Raw genomic sequence first — 9,742 nt, 5'->3', positions numbered from 1 at the left:
CATTGCCCATCTCCCTGGAGAACATCTGTCCAAACTTCCTTGGACACTTTCTTTAAGAAAGCAGATGAGACTCCAAAAAACCCTGCAGCTGAGACTCCTGGGAAGACTCCAGCCAAAAGCCCTTCAAAAAGTCCAGCAAAGTCATTTCAAAGAAGTCCTTCCAAATCAATATGATTGCTATATACAATATAAATACATTAATGTAGCTATATTACTCATCTATAATTAATTGAGTACAAAATTCTGGGTTAATTTTGGTGAAAACAGGGTATCAGGCCTTGGTTCAGGAACCAATCCCCCATTGATAACATTGTTTTCTATGGCGAAATCGGTTCCAAGTTGCAACGTTTTGACTTAAGATTTGGTTTTCAGGAATCAATTGTGTCATAAGTCCGAGGACTGTTGGTATTAGGAAAAACTGTCTCACTAGGAGGGTGTTGAAACACTGCAGCAGGTTACCCAGAGAGGTGGTGGACTCTTCATCCCTGGAGGTTTTGAAGACCCGGCTCAACAAAGCCGTGGCTGGGATGATGTAGCTGGGGCTGGTCCTGCTTGGAGCAGAGGCTTGGACTAGATGTGACCTCCTGAGGTCCCTTCCACCCTCATCCTCTATGATTGTATGATATCACAGCATATTAACACTGTTTGGTGTGCAAACACTATTCACAAGATAAACCCAGAGATTTCAAATAGCAATCCAAGTCTTCTGACCTATTGTGGCTTTTCTGAGTTCTTGGCTACAGAAGAATTGCTCTCTTCTCTTTCTGTAATCCACAATTGAGTGAAAACTAGGAATGAACCTTTGCTAAGAGGTGCCTTGAGTCTATCAAGGTTAACAGTCACTGTTTTAGGCACTAGATTTTCACAGTTTAATTGGCCTGACTTGAGGCCAACTAGCACAAGTATACTGATTTCCTCCATGGCATCCTGCATGCATCATTAGCAGGCCTGATGCCATTCATTTTTGCCATGGAAGTAAATCTGATTTCATTGCTGATAACATTTGCAGCTGGCAGAAAACCTGGTCGAGTGATGGATGAATCACGATGGGGGTTAGGCCGTCATACAAAGCGATATAGGTTGTTTGGTCAGCCAGGCAAAGTCAAACAAAATGCACTACAATACAGCCAAGTACCAGGTTACACATTTAGAAACAAAGCACGCCAGACCCACAAAACAGGAGACTGCATCCTGGGCAGTTGTAACTCCAGAAAGAATTGAAGCGCCAGAACGAACAAGCAATTCAATCTGGGCTCCCAGGAAGATGCCGTGTTGGTGCAAAGAAAAAAAATGTACCTTTGCCTACGGCTTTGGGAGGGATATGGGAATACTATGCCAAGTTCTGACTCACGTGATATGAGAAGGCTGAAAAATCAAAGAGGGTGCAGAAAGAGCTGCAAAAAGATCTAAGGAGATGAAGAGCGTGCCTTGCAGCAAGATGCATCCGAAACTCAATCTGTTTAGCTTATCAAACAGAAAACTGAGATCGGACTTCACAGGGAGAAACTCCCAGGCATCAACAAGCTCTTTAATACATCTGAGAGAGGCATAATGAGAACCAAATCCAGACTGCAAAGCCAAAACACATTCAAACTGGACAGCAGACACAAGCTTTGAACAGTCAGGGTGAGTGAGCAGTGGTTTAGATGTCACCACATCAAGCCTGGATTTCTTTTTCAGAGATATGCCGTGTTCAGATTCAATGTCTTAGTCCCAGCGCGGGGCTAAGTAGGCGCAAACTCCTGTCCTGTGCTATGCTGTGGTCCAACGAGATGATCTAGTGGTTCTTTCTGGCTTTAAACATCTATAAAGCCTCGACTCTCCAAGCCATGAAACATACTTTGATATTCATGTGGATCTAGAGGCAGGCAGTTCTCCAGCTTTCAGAGTAAACAGTCTCAGGCTTAATGGTTTTTTTGTCCTGATTGCAAATGCCACCCTCAAATCTGCATGATTTCAAGGTCCAGAGGGGAAGCGCACCTAGAGCTAACAACATGATCCCAACCTCTGGCTTTCATGTCTTTGGCATTTGCCCACACCTGCCTGGGTTCCCAGGCTGGGCAAGGGAGCACAGAAATGGGCCCACATGAGAAAAGTTCAGACACAAATTAGCAGCAACCTCTTTAAAGGACTTCACTGGGGGTTGATGGAAGTTGGGGCGGGGATGTGGGGCAGCTCTGACTTTGCCTGACCCAGCTGGCTCATTTGATAGAGGATTGCTAGTGGCAGATGAAGGTGGAGAGGCCAAATATCCTGGAGGTGGAAACGCAAAGTCAAGTCTAACCGACGTCCATCTCAGGTCCCATTAATCATCAGCTTTTGACGGAGAGCGCCCCGCTGCCACTCCGCATGGGACACGGCCGCTTTCCTCGGACCAGTTCCCGTTCCTTCAGCCTACGTACGAGCAAGTCCCCTGCATGCCACTGCCAGGACTGATCGCCTTGCATTTCCCCTGACACGGCTATTAATCACTCTCCCCTGGACAGGGCACTGACCTCTCTGGACATGAAGCTTTCCATCCCCTTTCCGGGCTCCCCAGGTAGGACATGGGATTTGTTTCATCTTGGTGCAAGCAAGGAACGGAGCATGTTAGGGGGAGCGAATTAACCCCAACTTCAGGTTTATAAAGGTGTCCCTGCTCCGTTTAATTAAATCTGTCTTAAAAACTCCTAATCCCAAACTAAAGACTTAATAATGTTCAGGAACCTCTTTTTCCTCACAATATATTGCTATAATCTGCTGATGGCTTAATATTGAAATAAACAGGCTGCTCCTCTATCTGACCTGGCGGGTAGAAAGACCGAAATCCCCGAGCCCAGGAGCAATCTCCTGTGCAAGGTGAGTCTGCAAGTGTGTCGCGTCTCGCTCCGGTGGCTGGTTGAAACAAAGGACAAAACCCTGCTCTTTGCACCGGATACGTTTTGCCAAAGCCTCTCTCTCCAACACAATAAATAAGTGAAATGGGAGTACGAGGGGCTGTTCTCTTAGCTGAAGCTGTAGATGCCTATGTTTTCAGGCTGAAAATTGCATCTGAAGCCCCTTGAAATATTATATGCTTCTTGAGAGGTGGACCTGAGTTACAGAATACAAATTCACACCTGTCTTGCCCCATTTGGATCCAGGTTTTATGTTCAGACTACAAGAAAGAGCCTCCGGTTTGGATCTGGATTTGACGTCCCAACTCGCCTTTGAGTTTTGAGCGCCAGGATGCAAGGACTCGATCGGGACACGATGAGCAAACTCCGCTCGGGGACCAGGCGTCCCTCTTCTTTGTCAAGCGCCGGGTGTTGGAATTCGTCTTACTTTTCGTGGATTTGCTTCCTCCGGACCAAATCAGCTTAGTATCGACTGAGTTATGGGGAGGATGTTGCATAGCTGGCAGTCAAGCAGCGGGGGTGTGGGAGAGAAGAGGACTACACAAATGCAAAGAAAATGAACGGGAGATAGCGTTTCATCCGGTAGCTGGCGGGGACAGGTCAGGGCTCATCACAGAGGTGAAAAAGGGAGGCCAGGCTATAGGGAGTCCTCCACAGAGAAGCAGGGCTCAAGGGGGTCATCTGGCCCGATCCCCTGCCTAAGGAAGCATCAAGCCATCCTGCACAAATCCATTATTTAACCTGTTAGCACAGCTACATGGTCCACCTTGACACAACCACAAGACACAGCACTCAGATAAAGTAGGGGGACCACGGTGGCCAACGTCCTGTTGGCAGTAGGTCTCTTCCAACGCCTCCTTGAAGGCCTCGTGTGCTATCTGGGCCTCGAAAGAGAGAACAAAAACTGGTGTAGGAGACTCAGACACAACAACAGCTCCGTCCAAACAGAATATGAAGGAGATGGAAATGCTTTCTGCAATTTCTTTCCTAAGAGGATTATTTCGGCAGGGCCTAGCTGGCGTCGGCACCGGAGGAAGGCGCCAGTGACCGTGCCGGCCAGCCTTACCCTCCTGTCGGAGGGTTTCATTAAGAGCGAGGTTCCCCGTTGCTCTCGCAGTGGCCTGCACGTGCTCGCTAAATACCCTGCATCCACTCGGAAGGTATTTGCTGATACAGAAATTTCTCCCCTCGTCCCTTCAGGATCTGGGGCCGCAGGGCAGGCCACCATCCTGCTGGGAAAATTTCATTACGTTGCTTCTGGGACAGAGGACTCAAGCTGAAATTGTATTACAGGAGAAACAGGAGCACGTGGACGGCCCTGCTCTCCGCAGGCTAACGGCGTGGGTAGGCTGCGAGGGGTAAAGTGAACAGTGATGGAGCCCCTCACCCCTGGGGATGCCCACCCGGCACAACCGTGGGCCAGGTCTGGACGCGACTCAGGAATTGAACCCTGACGGCCTGGATGGGACCCGCCACCTCCGTTTCCCTGCTTGCCAAAGAGGTGATGCAAGGCTACTGCAAAATATTGCTCCATGCCTCTCAGGACAGAGAGAGTCCAGGAAACAGAAGTCCAAATGAAAGGTCCAAGAAGCCTGCCCTGGTTCACAGTCCTCTGCCCAGAGCGTGCACCGACCTGCACCTTGCTGTAGGGCACATGCTGATGGGCTGGCAAAGGCCAGAGGCAGCCTCCGTCCTGTGTGACCGGCAAGGTGAGGCCGTGCTCTGACCCCAAACAAGCCCCATTTTCCCTGTTTTCCAGGCCCCTTCCTAAACTTTGCACCTGTCAACAAGCCCTAGAAACCTTGCACACCTGGCCCACAGGGTCCTGGTGCTTCACCCCTGCTACATCTTGTCCCCGCTCTTCTCCAAAATTAAGGCAATATTAAGCACAGTCTCTGCTTGGTCCTACATAGCACGGGGACCCCTCGCAGACCCAGTCTCCCTTTGAGACTGGAGACACCTCCATCTTGACCCTTCCTGCATTGATTCCCAACATTTTCCTTCCAAAAACCATATGGCCGAAGAAAATGATGCCCCTGCCCTCTTTCCCAGTTGCCACAAGGACCCAAGGCAGACACGGGAACCCCCTTCCTTGGGCAGTTTGTGATAACGAGTTTGCTGGAGAACAGGACAGCCTTTGGGGCGGATGCGTTTTGCTGAGGCAGAAATGGAGAATGGCTGTGCCATAGTCGTCTCCTTCACCCCAGGGGAGGGAATAAATTAATCTGGAGGATGGAGCTGGGCTGTTCTCTGTGGGGGCAGATGGCAGGACAAGGAGCAATGGGCTCACGTTGCAGCAAGGGATGTTGAGGTTGGATATTAGGAAAAACTTTCTCACAAGGAGGGTGGTGAAGCACTGGAACAAGTCACCCAGAGAGGTGAGGGAGTCTCCAGCCTTGGAGGTTTTCAAGACCTGGGTAGACAAAGCCTTGGCCGGGATGATGGAGTTGGGGCTGGTCCTGCTTTGGACTAGATGTGACCTCTGGAGGTCCCTTCCAGCCCTCATTGTCTGTGATTCTATTATTTAAGAGGTTCAAATGCCATTTTAAAGAGAAAGAAATTCCCTCAAAGCAAATTAGTGGTGGGGGCAGGTCAGGCTCCCATCTCAGAAGAGGGCTGGCCCCCTCACCTGGATGAGGATTTACCTGTCGTACCCGCCTGGGCACCATTAGGAGAGGGTCTCCTAAGTGAAGTCCATCTTCACAACAGGCAGGGGAGCGTTATTCCCTCCACACACATGAAATTCAGGGAGATGAACAGATCTATAGCGAAGCCACAGACTGAATTTGGCTTTCATTGTTTTACCCGCAATACTCTCGTTCCCCTGCCACGAGACCCTGGCACACAACCAGCATGACGAGAGGGCTCTGCCCAGGTGCTTTTTGCACGGGATACAACAAAAGCATCCAAACCAAAGCAAAAGACCATGGTGCTTGGCTCAAAAGGGGCGCGAGACTTTTAAAAGCATACAAATGCCTTCTAGCAGCTCATCTCAGTCTCTGTATGCATGATAACAGTGTGTGTTAGCAGGATTTGCTTGCTAATGTGTTTTACTAGACCAACTGTATAGCTGAGAGAGATGTTGGACCAGGTTTTGGGCACACGATGCCCTTCCTTTAGGCATTTCTATGTCCCAAAGCTTGCCTAATGTTGCTCCCAGGTATACAGTTTGTTCGATATAAGATGTTACAAAACAAATCCTGCTTTCACGTGTTTCCCAGACCATCAGGACTATAATAACATTATGACAATCCTGTATTCATACTGAGAGATGCTGGACTCGATATCCTTTCAAAGGGAAGGAGAGAGTGCTCTTGTACTTGGAGATCCTGCATTTTACTTAGGGGCTCCCATATGTCCTGGTTTTTGACACTTTGTGAAGGGGAGAATCAGAAACCCTGAGTTCAATTTAACTCCATCATGTGTTTTCTGGACACCTGAGTGCTTAGCAGTTTAATAACAGCTAGAGCAGGTCAAGATGGATTTTAACTTTTTGGAGCAAATGCATTTTGTAATTAAAAAAAAAAAACAGAATTTTTCTGGTGAAAAACTGGAAACCTTTGAAAATCAAAAATGGTTTTATGTACCCTTCCTCTCCCCTCTTGCATTTGCTGTATTATGCATTTCCAAACTACAACGGGGGGAAAACAGTCTTTTTTTTTATGGGGGTTTTTTAATGGAATTTTGAAAAAAAAAACCCAAATGCTTGCTATTAAAAATATTTACTTCTTTTTAAAAAATCTCCATTTTTCATCCATTTTTTTCCATCTCTAGTAACAATGCTTTGCTCATCTTCAGCACCTTTCCTATGAATAACTCAAAGTGGTTCTCATGCTTTAATGAAAATTGATAATCAGATGTGGGTGAATGTATCATAAAAAACGTATAGTAATCACTCTCTATAATAATCACTTTCACTCTGATTAAAAGCAAATTCATTTCAATGATCCCTCTGCCTTTTATCTGATGTTTCTGCATTTCTCCAATTCTCTGATTACAAGGACGTGCAGAGAAGAAAAAACTCTGTAACTACTTGTGAGAATATGTATTTAAACCATTATTCAGGCTGGAAGTGCCACAAAGAAATAGGTATTTGTGGTACTTCCAGAAGTCCCGTGAACTATGAATTTTTATTTCTACCTAGGAGAACTTTTACAATCTCCGCTCTCACCTATGCCTGATGAGGGGTGAGTGTACCCAGAAGCTTGCAAATAAATACAATCATTTGTTTGCAAATATCTAGCTGGTCTAATAAAAAGATACTGCCTCTTCCATGAGTTTGATACCTTTTGGACACTGAAGCACGCCTCCTACTCCTTTCTAGGATGCTATGATACAAGGTCTCCTGCTGCCTATAAACCATCCAGGTTTTCATATAAGGAGAATAAAATACTGGCTTCAGTGACCATGCACACAGAGCAAAAGGCAAATGATGGGCTAAATTAGCCATCACACTCTTAGCAAAAAATAAATACTCAAAGCAATATTTGTCAAACATGGCTTGTGTCAAGCCTACAAACTGCCAGTCATTTGCATTGTGTGTTGGGTGACTCCAAGGATCCTTCTCCAAGACCCTATCTAGTCAATGGAGAGAGTTTGCTGCTACCCAAGGGACACTGAGCATGGAGGTGCCTGCAACCAGGTGGGCACAGGTGGTATCTGAGCACCTGCCCCTCTTCACAGCCTAACTCAGAACTGCCCACTGGATGCTCTCAGCCTCCTGGGATCCAACAGACTCAGGGGAGAGGCATCCACCTCAACTCAAGGAGACTGAATTCAGACCAAACAGTAGCACTTGCACGTGGAAGCATAGTTTTAGGGTTACAGCACTCACCCAAGAAGTAGGAAACCTGGGCTCAGCACTTTCTTCAACCTGAAAGGACTCTGACCCAAATGTTCCTTGCATTGGAAAACTGAAGCACCAGGGCACGAAAAAGCTGGAATGAAACCTGCCCCACTCAGCAGCTGAGTGTGCCCTGCTCACACGCTACCCATCTACACCAGCAGGCAGGCTCAAAGCCCATCTAGAAGGTTGCTCTGGGCTTGTCCCTAGCAGCAACTCTCAAGCATGCCAGACCCAAGGGTTCAAGAGCACTCCCACAAGAGCACCAGAATCTCAAGGGTTCTCCTTTGGGGGAAAAAGAAATCACTTCCAAAAATGAGGCCAGGTTTTATAAGGAAGGGCACACAGTGAAAAAGCCTGTCCTAATAGAGATTTAATACAAGACATACTTTCATGTCAGTGTATATCATATGTGTACATTGTATCATACGTGATTCTGTACACACGTACCTATGCACAAATACACACACGTATGTTATGTGTACGTGTATATTGTACACGTAAGTGTGTGGTGTATCATACATGTTTCTGTACACATGTACCTATGCACAAATGCACACATATGTGTATGTTGTACATATGTGTCATACACACCTGTGTTGTATCATACATGTTTCTGTACACACCAGTGAACAGATCCAGTGTTACCAGTGACTGCTTACAAGTGCACACATATGTGTATGCACAAACACACACGTGTATGCGTATGTTGTACTCATGTGTATGTTGTATCATGTTTCTGTACACATGTGCCTATGAACAAATACACACACATGTATGCTGTAGATATGCATGTGCCATAGACAGATGTGCATGTTGTAGCATACATGTTTTGTACACACTTACCTATGCACACCTATATGTATGCTGTACATATGTCATATCATACATGTTTCTCTGCACACCACTGTACAGAACCAATGCTACCAGTGATTGCTTACAAACACACACGTGTGCAAAACCACACACACACGTGTATGTTGTACACGTGTATGTTGTATCATATATGTTTCTGTACATACAGACATATGCACAAATACACACGTGTATGTTGTACCTATGTGTATGTGCATGTCATACACATGCGTATGTTGTAGCATACATGCTTCTGTACACATGTACCTATGCACAAATACACACACCTATTTGTGTTGTATTTGTATGCATATGTATGTGTCTGTATAGATGTATACACATTGGATACCCAGTGATCCATGCATTTATTGCTATCATTGATAACATGCAAGCATATCCATAGAAAGCTGCATATGCTGTAGCATATGACTAGTGAACAGAAAAGCATTGCTGAGACCCACCCTCTTTGCAGAGAGAGCCGTAATCTGCTTTCTGTGCACAAATAGCCACATAAAGGCAGATGGAGGTGCCAGTTGTGTGAAGCGCAGGTGATTTGGCATAAGCCGAACACCACCGGGTTTGTGGGGGGAGTCCCTTTACCAGCAAACCGTCCATTCACTTTCCTCAGAGCAGAAAGCAAAAGGAGAGGAATTTGTGAAGTCGGTAGTCCATATGGTTGGTAGTGAGTTAATCTGTGTCTAAGCAGCAGGTAGCATGAGCCAGGCTGTCTGTTGGGGTTGTTAGTAACCTAGGGGCAGATCACGGAACAGCAGGGAAGAGGATCAACTCAGCCTACAAATACAGTGAGGAATGCGGCAGGAAATTATTTTTGAAAACACACTCTGAAGCATAATAGCAACGATCAGACCATCAGACTCTGCACGTGGAAGCTATCCGGGCAGAGGACATACAGCCTATGAGCATGTGTGTATGTCCTTGTCAACAGACAAGCTATATGTCTGTATATAGATTGTGTGTGTGTACATGTAATACACACACTTGTCTATATACGCACACATTTAGATGCACATATGTATACATACATGCACGCGCATATATGTATATATATACACACATATATACACACACAGATGCATACACACACGTATACCTGCATACACACACACATATACACACACACGCACGCATACACACACTTCAATTGGGT

Source organism: Gavialis gangeticus, unplaced genomic scaffold (assembly GCF_001723915.1).
Source record: "Gavialis gangeticus isolate Ggan-Ray unplaced genomic scaffold, GavGan_comp1, whole genome shotgun sequence".
NCBI lineage: Eukaryota > Metazoa > Chordata > Crocodylia > Gavialidae > Gavialis > Gavialis gangeticus.
This window is presented reverse-complemented; position numbering follows the sequence as displayed.